A 14,542-nucleotide genomic window follows, 5' to 3' on the forward strand; every position below is an offset into this window, starting at 1 on the left:
ACCCGTATTACCAATTTTGCAATTGTATGTTTGAGACAAGACATTTGACCACATCATTTGTGTAAAGAACTTGTTTTTAAGACAAAGAACAGAATTCCAAGAAATATGCTTTTGTTTGTATTTTGCTGTCTATGTCTATGATGGCTTTTGTTTCTAGTTTTCAATAATTCTTAATATAAAACTATTAACATAAAATTATAAAAGACAAGACCAAGGATCTCCAGTTGAGGTTGGCATCCTTCAAAATGATCGCCAATGTACCCTTTCTTGTTATATAAATATATGTTCATCGTCTTTCGAAATTCGTATTTAGTTTCTAGCATTTTTGTAATCATGAATTTATTCAAGTAAAACTTAAGCCAACCGCCATTTTCATCAAATCATACATCAAATACAAAATGGACACAGATTCACCAAAAGTTTCCAGGTTTGCTCAAACTTAAAATGCACCACATTTGATCACACAAACTTTGTTTATTAAGTAATTAATTTTCTTATAAAACTTCTCAGATTTGAGATCGAACAATCTCCTTCGGTTAGGAACAGACGTCCATTAAGTCAAAGTCTGACCCGAGTATTCTCCGAGGACTACAAGAAGATCGAAGGGAGTATATTCGATCCCCGAGGCGAGCGTGTGAAGAAATGGAAGAGGTATTTCTTCTTGGCTGCGCTTATTTCCATTGCCATTGATCCTCTTTTCTATTACTTGCCCGAAGTAAACGAGGAAGAGATGTGCATGGATGAAGACACTTCCTTGAAGATAATCCTTACTGTCATTCGGTCAATTGTCGACATGTTCTACGCGTATCATATCTATGTTCGGTTCAGGACCGCGTACGATGCACCTTCGACCCGTTTGTTTGGAAGAGGAGAGCTCGTTTTGGACCCGTTTAAGATCTCTCAGAGGTATCTCAAGAGAGACTTTACACTTGATTTGCTTGCAGCTCTTCCTATTCCACAGGTAAGAGTTTTTATATTATTCTGTATTATTGCCAGCGGACACATAAATTATTAAACGTGGCGCAAGTTATGGTCTTTTTAAGTTGGACCCTTTTATAGCCAGTTTGCCACTGGATCAGCTCGGTATCGTGTATGAACTAAAGAAATTAAGGATTTAAGACGGTGAAACTAGATGATGTGGGCCCAAGTGTAGAAGACCGGGCCATGATGTTTCTGGAGGCCCAAGATCACGCTTCCAGAGGTGTTGCACGAAAATGGGCTTAACTTGGGCTATGGGCCGCCGTTTCAGGCTTGCTACCGGTCAAAACAACCGTTGAAACGTGGGCCACGTTGTGGTTATCCCGTTTATTTTTCTGAAATAAGGCTTCTAGATACACTTTTGGGCCACTTTTCTGTTTTTCGTCTAGTTTTCGGGTTTTGTTTTGGGCTGTTGTTGGGCCTTTGGTTGTTTGTGTTGGCCCAAACCTATTTTGGATTCTCGATTAATATGTTATGAATGCTTGTGACTGATCATTGATCAATTATTGAATAAAAAAAACTTTTGCTTTTCAAATTCCTGACTTTTGGGTCGAATTTGGGGGTTTGGGGAAGGATCATCACGGGTATTCGTAGAATCAACGTGATTTGCCTTCGTTCTCTATTAGTACGCTGCATCACTAGATGATAATGATTTTTGTACATGTTTATCGATTTATCGAGTTGGATGATATATTAATATTTCAGGTAATGACATGGCTCCCATTCTTCGACAATTCAGAAATGATGAGCACGAAAATCAGCGTACTATACTTTATCATGATCCAGTTCTTCTTGAGGCTTTATCTTGTATTTAAACTTACATCTCATCTAACACAAGAAACTGGTGTGGTGGCTGAATCAACATTAGCAGGAGCTGTTTATAACATACTACTCTTCCTGTTAGCAGCCCATGTATGTTCTTATTCTCCGTCTTCTTCGCGCGTTTTAATATGTTATTCTAACGATTGATCTTTGTGACTTTGAAGGTGTTTGGAGCCTGCTTTTACCTTCTAGCAATTGTGAGGCAAGGAATGTGTTGGAAAGAAGTATGCAATCTTGAAGAACCGGGCTGCGGTGAGAGGTATTTCAACTGTCGGTTTCTTCATGAATCGGGTCGAGCCTCGTGGTATCAATCAAGCAATATCACCAACATGTGTGGAGCCGGTACAGATTTTTTCGAATACGGGTTGATTTCTGATGCGGTAGACTTTGGAGTTGCATCATTGGAGTTCTTCACAAAATATTCTTATTGTCTTTGGTGGGGACTTAGAGCTTTAAGGTAATAAGTAATAACTAACAAACAATGTTTTTATCTTTGGTTACAGACCACAAAAATGTTAAACATGACTGTTTTCAGCTCGAGAGCGGAGGAAGTTCAAGCAAGTACATTCTTTGCCGAAACACATTTTTGCATAATCATTTCGCTTACCGGATTGTTGCTTCTTGCTATGATTATTGGCACCATGGAGGTGAGTTTTTAGCTTTTTACTGTTTAGTTTTTACCTTAATTGAAATTAAAATCATAAATAGGCGTAAACCGATCAATTCCTCATCATTATTGTAAACCAAATGCATCATTAAGTACTCTGCGTTGATCGATTGATTTAACATGGAAATTAACAGACATACATTGAATCAAGAACCGAGAGGCTAGAAGAGTATAGAATCCAACAAATGGATACTGAAGAATATATGAACCATAGGCAACTGCCACACGAAATGAAGGAACGCGTACGCAAACACAACCTTTTCAAATGGATTAAATATAGGAATGTTGAGGAAGAAGCTATTATGGAGTCCCTTCCGATGGATGTTAGAAGAGATATTAAACGTCATATATGCATCGAACTAGTTAGACGAGTAAGTCCACTTATAATTTTACATATTGCTTGAATATCAAGAAAGTCACTTTCCTAACATATAATACAAAACTTGAACAGGTTCCATTGTTTGACCAAATGGACGAGCGCACAGTGGATGCAATATGTGACCGGTTAAAACCTGTTATCTGCACATCCGAAACATGCTTACTACGCGAAGGAGTCCAACTAACGACATGTTTTTCATCATGCATGGCCAGCTAGATTCCTACACTACAGACGGAGGTCGAACTGGTTTCTGGAACCAGTGCCAGATAGGGCCCGGGGAATTCTGTGGGGAGGAACTGCTGACGTGGGCCCTAGACCCACGTTCAACAGCCATCCTCCCCTTGTCCACGCGGACAGTCACATCAGTTGGTGATGTGGAAGCATTTGCTCTTTCTTCAGAGGACTTGAAATTTGTTGCGACGCAGTTTCGCAAGCTGCATAATAAGAAGCTGAGGCATACGTTTAGGGTCCACTCGCACCAGTGGAGGACTTGGGCTGCTTGTTATATACAAGCTGCGTGGAAACGGTACAGAAGACGGAAGTTGGTTAATATGCTCAAGGCTAAAGAGAATTATAACAAAGTGAATGTTAATGAGCAAAGCAGGAATAAAGCAAGGATTAGGGAGACTGGATTGTCTTTGCATACAAAGACTGCTAAAAGAGGTGAGATACTTAAATCTGATGATATTATTCGTACCCCGGTCCCAAAGCCAAAGGATCCTGACTATTTTGATTGAGACTCTGTGGATCGGGTCGTGTTTTTAGTAATAATAACGCATGTGAATCGTGTTCGTTTTTGTTAAAATGGTCATATAAGATGTATAACAACATTCTTGTAATACAATGTTATTAAAGCAATGCTCAGATTCATATGATATCTTGGTCTGCATCTATAATTATATAATTCTATAAATATCTTTGGTTGCCAAGTTGGTTCACATGTCTCGTTCCATTTTGATCATTAATGGCGTAGAGTGGAAACAAGAATGATAGTAAAATTAGTAGTCTCGAGAGGATATTGATATGTTATCGAATCCTTACACCGTTACATGATTCAGGCCGAGTCAGGTTTAGAAATCCGAAAGAAACTGACTTTCATGAGTGACTCAGATAAAAAAATTCATAAAGTACTACATTGAAAAATAAAAAATATTAAAACTCGGTCAATTGAGTAAAAATCATTGGCTGCAAAATCAAATCACTAGATGATGAAATTCGGCCTATGGCCGGAGGATAGGCAGTAAGTATGCTACATGATCTGGCTCGTCGAAACCATAACTCCATACGTAGGCGCCTATGGAAAACTATTAGATATCCAGCTGGTCCAAGTACGAGACTGCTAGCTCAGTATATATCTGAATCAATTAAGATCATGAGTCCTTGATGTACTAATATAGTAATGTATAAATTAATGGGCCTCCACAAACAGTATAAACTAGAGCTGGGTGGGCCTAAACAGTTAAAACTTAAAAGACTGACAATAATATTTAAACTCTCTGACTCTGGCCCCTTTTTACTGTTACAGCTAAAAACATGGTGAATGAGTCCTACGTACATATGAAGAACCATATGATATGAAAGATTGGCAAACAGTTCCAGTTCATGGGATGAAATGAAACTATGTTGACCACAGGTCAAGCTAGTAGGGGACAAGAATACAAGATCATTGACTCTATCATCAGAACACAATAATAAACCAACTTACTTGTTAATAAATAATAATAATAATATGGAGTTAGGCATGACGGGTGTATGGACCACTAGGGTATGTTTGGCAAAACTAGCCGGCGGTAGTAGTTAGCTGTAGCTTTTTAAATATATTTAGGTGTTTGGCAGAGTAGCAGAAGCTTTTAATAAAAATAGTTGGGTGCCCGCGTGGTGCGGCGGAATGGGTGCACGACCTAACATCAACCGCATAATCAGTGTCGGTACATGATTCACCTAATGACAGTGCATACATAACCTGAATGTAGACGTGTAATTCATGGAAATGCAGTAAGCGTGTAACTGATGACGAAAATAAAAAACAAAACTGATATATATAGTAATTTCAAATAGATAACTTTTTAAACCAACATATTTTGATATGTATCCCTTTCGGAACAGGAACTGTTCTAATCTGAAACATGTTTTGACCTGACTCCTTTCGACTCAAAAGCGTACGGACACGAAACAAACTAAATTAACCCTTTTTGTATCAACTCGTTCTAACCCTAATTTGGTCTTACACATGACTCAAGTTCACCTGACTCGACTCCTAATTTGGTTTTACACATGACTCGAGCTCAACTAATGACTCGACTTGTTACCAATCCTAACCGATAATCACGTAATATTTTAAATTTTTAAAGTTAAAAAAGTATAACAATATCATACTTAAATTAAAGAGAATTAAAGAGAATATAATCAATGTATTTTATATATTAAATAACAATTATTGGTTAGTGAACATACTGAGTTTGGCATGGGTTATAAACCTTCCATGCAAACAATCTGTATTATGGTAGCTAGAGACAGTATTTGTGACCTCAATGATGTTGATCGATCGTATGCATGCATGCCTTTGTTATCTTTGACTTGAAGCCAAAGAGTAGCATGGCGTTATCATAGTATTGCTGCTGGCTACTAAATTACCAAACATATATTAATATATATTATGCCATGCATGTCAGACAGAATTTAGTAATTCTAATTGTGCTTTCACTTACCTTGCTTTTAGGCTGTTAAAAGTAAAGTGTAGAAGACCTTGGGATTGATTAGTGCATGTTAGTATGTTAAGTTACTCTCAGCATTTTTATAAGATGTGCACACATTTTTAGGCTTTGGTAACTATAATTGTTTAGAATGACAACGTATTCGGGCTCAGTGACATGTTTCTTGATATATAGCTCGTGTATATATCCATAACTCAAATGGAGTTACAACCACCCATTGTTACTTTGACACTCGAGGATGGTGCCAAACCATTCAAGAAGGAAACTGATTAGCTTGTAAAACACCCTGACTTACCTACTAGAAGAAATGCTAGCAACAACAAAGTTGGAACTTCGGTCTCCTTGTATGATCATGAAGAAGTGCTATAATGATATTATGGTAACACTAGAGGGCATGAACATGTGCACAATGGTATACATTTAGAGTACGTACAAAATGGAAGACTGAAAATTAAAGATATGAGGTCGCCTACGTGTTGTAACACGACTAGACATAAAAAAAGAGCTCGCCAACGTGTTGTAACATGACTAGACATAAAAAAAGATTGCACTCTTACAAAATGATTCACGAATCGGGTGTGTACTCATTTCTCTTATCCTTTGATTGTAGAAAGTTAGTGGTTTTTTGACAGGCTTTCCATGGAGAGTAGCCAAAATTGAACATGCTCATATACTTGTTGTAATTATTGTACTTCCAGTACGTTTTCTTTCTACTGGCCTCAACCCAAATGTGTAGTTTTATTTTGTTAATTCAGTCATTTTGGCATATGATAAAACTTCATCAATTATGTTGTTTGTATTTTGACTATTTTCTGAAAGCTATTAGCCTATTACCAATACACCATATTAATTGCATTATCAATTGGCATCATAGTGTATCTTATTGCATCATATTAGTTCATGGTGTATTACAAAAGATACAATGGAAGTTTTTTTTGTATACTTATGGCCAATACACAACATATAATAATGTCACCACTAATATATGACCCTAAAGGGTTAATCAAGATAATTACATCATTCGAACGGCTGAACTGAATGATTCATACGACAACTTAAAGCTTCCAAAGTTTATTAAAATGTTACAAAAAAATTATTTAACTAATTAAATAAATTGTAACATACTTATACAGTTATACTAAACAATTCAAAAGCGAACTAGGAAACAAGATAAACGCAAAATAATAAAAGTATTAAGTCTTTTTTCTTTTTTTTATTTTTTCGTTTGTGCCCCGTTTTATTCTCGATCAATCCTTCTTCGCAGCCCACCTTGCTTGCGCTTAGTCTTTTCTTCCCACATCCTGATTCACGTATTCCGGATCCCAATCTATCCTTAAACGGGAGCACCACATGCAGGCCCAAATATGCTTCTACATCATCTTGTTGATGGGATATACACAAACCAGACAACTTTTGTGAAAGTTTTTGCTTATCCACATGACAATAACTACAAGAGTCAATGCACCACGAAAGGCCGCAATAAAAGACGTAGAAAGAGCTTTTGGTGTCCTAAAAGCTCTGTTGGCTGTTGTTTGTCTCTCGGCGCGGACAATGCATCCGAACGAAAATTGAAAAATAATATATACATGAACTGCATCACATAATATTAACTTGAAAGATGAAGGTGCGACGATAAGCCTCGAATATTCGACGCTCCAACAAATGAAGAAGTTAATGATGCATATTGCACTCAACACAAACATTTAATTTAAACACTTTGTATTAAGTATACCAAATTATTAAAAATAAAATAAGTAAAACATTTTTCGGTAAATATCAGCATACGTGTAAAATAAGTGAGTATAATGATTAATTTAAATTATAATGGACAATGGGTGGTGTTGAGTGGCAATGCCCGACAGGAAGAAAGTTGAGGGGAGAAGCATACGTGTCAATGGATGTTAGGGGCATGCCATTGGATAAGCATGGTACTACGACCCACCACACCCGATGCCATTTTCTAAGAATCAACTCAACACTTTTGTGTTTCCAAAAAGTCAGTTGTTTCATCGATACATATATAATTGTGAAATTATATTATTATGCAACATTATTTTATGTCATTATATATTAAAATACACATTTATACTGGTATATTGAGAAGGTGCAAAGTATTTCTATGTTTGATAAAGCAAATGGTACAAGTAAAGATGTGTTTTGTTGGAGTTCAAAGAGGTTAGGGAGATATATTTTATTGGTTTACCTAAATTACGTATTCAAATTTAATAAATTATTACGGCTTAGTATTAATACATACAACAAGTTAATCGATTATAAACACACAAGCATTAAGGGTGGACTAAGACACAAAGTAGGGTTGGGAATACCATTTGGTAGACCACAAGTACCACCAAAAAAACCGCTCCATGGGTCACAGTACTGGGCAAAAATGAAGCCCAATCGGATTGCTGATGTCGAGCTCTCACAGAACGAAGATGGAGATCATGCCACAAAAATAGGGTTCGGGTCTAATGGCCATAGGAGGGCGAGAACATTTTGTTGGAAAATTTGTTACGTGTGCATTAGTAGGTTGTTATGACACAACAAATGCACACTAATAGACATTGATGAATGAGATATCGATGTGTGATTGTGTGTATTTGAAAGAAAATACTATAGTGGTGTATCCCACATTGGTGGGATGAAAAACTTGTGTCTTGTTTTTCCTCAATAAATAGAGAGGTAAACTAAGTTGCAACACACACCAAACCTTACACACAACACAAGCATTGTTGCAAGGTTTTTCCAACTTCTTCTTCTTCTTCTACATTTCTGGTTTCTTTTATTCGAACCTTTTTCAGGTTTACGGTTAACTCCGGCAGTACTACTGCTCCGGCTGTTGTACCCTAGGAAACAACGAGTTCTCTTGGGAGACTCGAAATATTGTTTTAAGGGCCCCGTATTCAACACGATCCTCAGCCAAACCGTTTATATTTTTTTTTCGTATTGTATTTGGTTTTATTTCTTTGATTCTGTATTGTATTTCAGATTCTTGTATTGTATTGTATGAGTAATAAAACTGTTTGTTAATTTTCTGTTTATTTACTCAATTCACGAATTCGGTTCCTACAATCTTAAAACAATATTTTTAAAACTGTTTCGTGAAAACTTTGTTTAAATTTTCAGAAACTGTCCTGTTTTGATCCAAACCAGTTTTGTTTCAAAATAGTATATGTTTTAAAAACAGTTTTTTCTTTTCTGTTTTGGTCTCAGAATCAAGAATTGGATCTTCAAAGTTGGACTTAGACAGATTCGTTCTTGGTTTAACATTCTGAAATCAGAAAAGGCTCCTTTTTGGGCTGTTTTTGGCTATCTAGCACGAGATAGCTTATCGTGAAAACTTTGTTTAAATTTTCAGAAACTATTTTATTTTGATCCAAACCAGTTTTGTTTCAAAATAGTATATGTTTTAAAAACGGTTTTTCTTTTCTATTTTGGTCTCAGAATCAAGAATTGGATCTTTAAAGTTGGACTTAGACATATTCGTTCTTGGTTTAGCATTCTGAAATCAGAAAAGGCTCCTTTTTTGGGCTGGTTTTGTTATCTCGCACGGGATAAATTTATCTGGCAAATTACAGAATTTTCTGAATTTTTTTTCTAAGTTACTAACTTGGTCTGTTGTCTGTGTGCAAGAATGACAGGACCAACCCCAAACACTTCTAATGCTACCCCTGATGTCCATTTGACCACCCCAGCCAATGTGGGAGCGACCACAATGGCTAACCATGCTGAAAAACTCGAAAAGTTCATGGGTGTCCACTTTAAGAGGTGGCAGCAGAAAATGTTTTTCTACTTGACAACCTTGAACTTAGCACAGTTCTTGGAGAAAACAGCCCCCATACCCACTTCTCAAGATGATGCCCAAAGTGTGAGTGCTTTGGACGCTTGGAAACATTCTGAATTTCTATGTCGCAATTACGTGCTCAATGGTTTGGCGGATCCATTGTATAACGTCTATTGTGGGATAAAGACTGCCAAAGAACTATGGGAGTCTTTAGACAAGAAGTATAAAACCGAAGATGCGGGAACAAAGAAATTTGTTGTGGCCCGTTTTTTGGACTTTAAAATGGTTGACTCCAAGACTATGATCACCCAAGTCCAAGAACTACAAGTTATACTTCATGAAATTCATGCCGAGTGTATGACACTTAGTGAAACATTCCAAGTTGCAGCCATAATTGAAAAGTTGCCTCCTAGCTGGGTTGAGTTTAAGAATTATCTTAAGCACAAACGAAAGGAGATGACTATTGATGAATTAATTGTTCGTCTTCGAATTGAGGAAGACAATAAAACGGCTCAAAAATCAGCTCGTGTGGAGTCAATGGCTAAGGCCAACATGGTTGAACTTGGACAATCTTCTAAGGGGGGACATAAAGGTAAGGGTAAAATGAATAAGGGAAAGGGAAAGGTGAACCTTGGACCGAAGAAGGAGGTTGTGAAAAAGAACCTCAATCTTCAAACTTCCAAGGTGTTTGTTACAATTGTAATGAGAATGGCCATCGTGCCAACCAATGCAAGAAGCCTAAGCGTGAGCGTGCGCATATGGTGGATGAAAATGGTGAACCGTTGGTGGCAATGATCATCGAGCTCTCGGCAATGATTGAAGAAATCAATCTTGTGGGGGATAAACCGCAAGGATGGTTCATTGATACGGGTAGTGATGCTAAGTTGTTTATGGGGAATCAAGCAACGGCCGACATCAAGGGTGAAGGGAATGTGATCTTGAAGATGACTTCGGGAAAAGAGCTTACTTTGAGCAACACTTTGTATGTGCCCGAAATTCGTAAGAATTTGGTTTCGGGTTGGTTGCTTAATAAGTTTGGTTTTCGTTTAGTGTTTGAGTCGGACAAGTTTGTCTTGACTAAGCGTGGAATGTATGTTGGTAAGGGCTTGCCCTCAATGGTATGTTTAAACTTGATGTAACCGTGATTGGAAATGAAATGAATAAGGCATCTACTTCTGCTTATATTATTAAGTCTTTAAATTCAAATGTTTGGCATGGTAGATTAGGACATGTAAATTTCAATTCACTTCGCCGTTTAATTAAATTAAAAAGCATACCAACATTCCACATTGATACAAACTCGAAATGCGAATCATGTGTTGAATCCAAACTTACAAGATCATCCTTCAAATCGGTTAAAAGAATAACCGAAACACTTGATTTAATTCACACCGATGTGTGCAATTTAAAAATGTGCCCAACAAGAGGGGGAAACAAATATTTCATCACGTTTATTGATGATTGCTCAAGATATTGCTATGTATATTTACTTAAAAGTAAAGATGAAGCAATAGAAAAATTTATCTTGTTTAAAAATGAAGTTGAGTTACAACTTAACAAGAAAATTAAACGTGTGAGAAGCGATCGATGAGGTGAATACGTTTCACCATTTGCGGATTTATGCGCACAAAGTGGCATAATACATGAATTAACCCCTCCTTATTCTCCATAATCAAATGGCATAGCGGAACGAAAGAACCGTACATTGAAAGAGATGATAAATGCCATGTTGGTTAGTTCTGGGGTGAGCCATGACATGTGGGGGGGTGCCATTTTAACGGAAAATTATCTTTTAAATAAGATACCTCTCAAGAATAGGGACGAGACTCCTTATAAGTTATGTAAGGGAAGAGAACCTTCGTACAAATACATGAAAGTGTGGGGGTGCCTAACTAAAGTCACCGTACCACCTCCTAAAGCTCTTAGGATTGGTCTCAAAACTGTTGATTGCATTTTCATTGGATATGCTCACAATAGTGGTGCACATCGGTTTTTGGTACATGAATCCAAAAATCCAAATGTACACGTAAACACTTTCATGGAGGCGATCCCCAATACTGTCTCGTATTTTGAGCACGTGTTTCCTAAGTTAGGACATACACATGAGGCCTCATCATCACGAGCGAATGATGTAGGTGCAAGCTCGTCAACACAAAATGACGACTTGGTTCATGAAGGAACACATGAACGGCCCGAGACTGAGGATGGTGATTTAAGACGAAGCAAAAGACAAAAGGTTGCAAAATCCTTTGGTCCTGACTTTGTAAGCTTTATGGTTGAAGGTGAACCTAATACCTATCATGAAGCGGTGACCTCACCTGAAGGACCTCAATGGAAAGAAGCAATCAAGAATGAAATTGATTCGATCTTACAAAATCATACTTGGGAATTGGTAGATCTTCCAGTTGGTTGCAAACCACTTGGATATCCTTGGATATTCAAAAAGAAGATGAAAGCCGATGGAAGTATTGATAAATACAAGGCGAGGCTGGTGATCAAAGGTTTTAGACAAAAGGAAGGTCTAGACTATTTTGATACTTACTCACCTGTAACACGTATAACCTCTATAAGTTTGGTGCTTGCAATCGCGTCTTTACGAAGTTTGGAAGTGCACCAAATGAATGTAAAAACGGCTTTTCTAAATGGTGATTTGGAAGAAGAGATATACATGGAGCAACCTGAGGGTTTCTCCGCCCCTGGTCAAAAGGGCAAAGTATGCAAACTCATCAAGTCTTTGTATAGCTTGAAGCAAGCTCCAAAACAATGGCACCAAAAATTTGACCAAGTCATGATTAGCAATGGTTTCAAAATTAATGAGTGTGATAAATGTGTTTATGTTAAAAACACAAATGGAGGTTATGTTATTTTATGCCTTTATGTGGATGACATGCTTATCATTGGGAGTAATGATAAAATGGTTCAATCTACAAAAGACATGTTAAAGGCATGATTTGACATGAAAGACATGGGTTTAGTTGATACTATTCTTGGAATAAAAATCATTAAAACCAAAGAAGGTCTTACTTTGAGTCAAGCACACTATGTCGACAAGATTCTTGAAAAATTCAACAAGGAAGACAAGCGAGTGGCTCGTTCTCCTGTTGACACTACTCTACATCTATGTAAAAATAGAGCTGAGCCGGTTTGCTCAATTAGAGTATTCAAGAATCATTGGAAGTCTAATGTATCTCATGACATGTACGAGACCCGATTTAGCATACGCGGTGAGTAGGCTAAGTAGATATACTAGCAATCCAAGTGTTCAACATTGGAAAGCTATTATAAGGGTGCTTAGGCACATAAGGTACACAAGAGACTATGGTTTGCATTATACCAACCATCCAGCTGTGATCGAAGGGTATACTGATGCGAACTGGATTTCGGATATGAAAGATTCCAAATCAACAAGTGGGTACGTGTTCCTACTTGGTGGGGTAGCAATATCTTGGAAATCATCCAAACAAACTGTAATTGCTAGATCCACAATGGAGTCTGAATTCATTGCCTTAGACAAATCTGGGGAAGAGGCAGAATGGTTACGTCAATTCGTGGAAGACATTCCACATGGCCAAAGCCGTTGTCGGCAATTTGCATACACTGTGACAGTGAGTCTGCAATTGGTAGATCTCACAATTTATAATGGCAAATCAAGGCATATGAGACGTAGACATAACACGATACGACAACTACTGTCAACGGGTGTTATCACGATTGACCATGTGAGGTCAGAAGATAACATTGCAGACCCGTTAACAAAAGGCTTAAGCACGGATAAATTTTATAAGTTGTCGAGAGGAATGGGACTAAAGCCAGCGATAAAGGAAGTATGAGGGAAACTTAACTTAGTAGACTGGAGATCCCAAGAGCTAAGTTCAATAGGCAAACTTAATCATATGACCAGAGGCAGTCACTGTGGGGGAGTACCCCAAAACCAAAGGGAGTCTTGAACTTCCTAGTCCTTTCTCCTAGGGGAGTACCCTAAAACCAGTGACATTTGGGAGAGGTTAAGCATATTAAGGTTAAGTGAAATAACCATGATGCTTTTAATGATTCATGGGAATCACCTATGTTAGAGAGAAGTGTGGTCGCTTCGAATGGAATTGTGGGGAGGCGCAATTTCCTAGAGCTCTCGCAGAACCAGGACCGTGATCCATGACCATAACGGACACAAGAATGAGGGGTTGACCAAACCAGGGAGAGTATTGTGTGAAGGCATATTGTCGTCTACACAAATGGGGGTCTGTTCAAAGTCATCGCGACTACAAACCGCTAGGAGGCTAAGTATGCTTCACAACGGAAGGTTCAAAGGGTAACACCTACCTATCCGGCAATACTCAACTGCTGAAACTTACTTCGAAGAATCGATTTCCATTCATGTGGGGGATTGTTGGAAAATTTGTTACGTGTGCATTAGTAGGTTGTTATGACACAACAAATGCACACTAATAGACATTGATGAATGAGATATCGATGTGTGATTGTGTGTATTTGAAAGAAAATACTATAGTGGTGTATCCCACATTGGTGGGATGAAAAACTTGTGCCTTGTTTTTCCTCTATAAATAGAGAGGTAAACTAAGTTGCAACACATACCAAACCTTACACACAACACAAGCATTGTTGCAAGGTTTTTCCAACTTCTTCTTCTTCTACATTTCTGGTTTCTTTTATTCGAACCTTTTTCAGGTTTACGGTTAACTCCGGCAGTACTACTGCTCCGGCTGTTGTACCCTGGGAAACAACGAGTTCTCTTGGGAGACTCGAAATATTGTTTTAAGGGCCCCGTGTTCAACACGATCTTCAGCCAAACCGTTTATATTTTTTTTTCGTATTGTATTTGGTTTATTTCTTTGATTCTGTATTGTATTTCAGATTCTTGTATTGTATTGTATTGCATGAGTAATAAAACTGTTTGTTAATTTTCTGTTTATTTACTTAATTCACGAATTCGGTTCCTACACATTTTTCCTGGTGGTATGGTAATAACGTGAAGAGAAAGAAAGTATTTAAAAAACTATGAATTAAGAAAGAGAAACAAGAAACAAACTTATTTAATAAATGAAGAAGTGAAGAAAGTTAAATGAGGGCTTACACATTTACAACAAAAAGTCATAAAATACTTATTTATTATATATATATATATATTACATACATGGCCGTCTTTGAGGCATGGCAGGGTAGTCGACGGCCACAAGCCC

The 14,542-nt window shown here is 37.5% G+C and overlaps 1 pseudogene across 1 annotated transcript; it reads left to right on the forward strand.

Annotated features, from left to right (window-relative positions):
* The first annotated feature begins 391 nt into the window (after positions 1 to 391).
* Positions 392 to 3,714, forward strand: LOC143530334 (protein CNGC15b-like; annotated as a pseudogene). The gene is made up of 7 exons (XR_013134840.1): positions 392 to 427; positions 511 to 961; positions 1,684 to 1,890; positions 1,965 to 2,257; positions 2,336 to 2,447; positions 2,602 to 2,838; positions 2,919 to 3,714. The product of XR_013134840.1 is annotated as a protein CNGC15b-like (transcript).
* The last annotated feature ends 10,828 nt before the right edge of the window (positions 3,715 to 14,542 follow it).

This window comes from Bidens hawaiensis, unplaced genomic scaffold (assembly GCF_021521415.1).
Source record: "Bidens hawaiensis isolate Kalapana, Puna unplaced genomic scaffold, B.hawaiensis_p1.1 tig00008933_1, whole genome shotgun sequence".
Taxonomy (NCBI): domain Eukaryota; kingdom Viridiplantae; phylum Streptophyta; class Magnoliopsida; order Asterales; family Asteraceae; genus Bidens; species Bidens hawaiensis.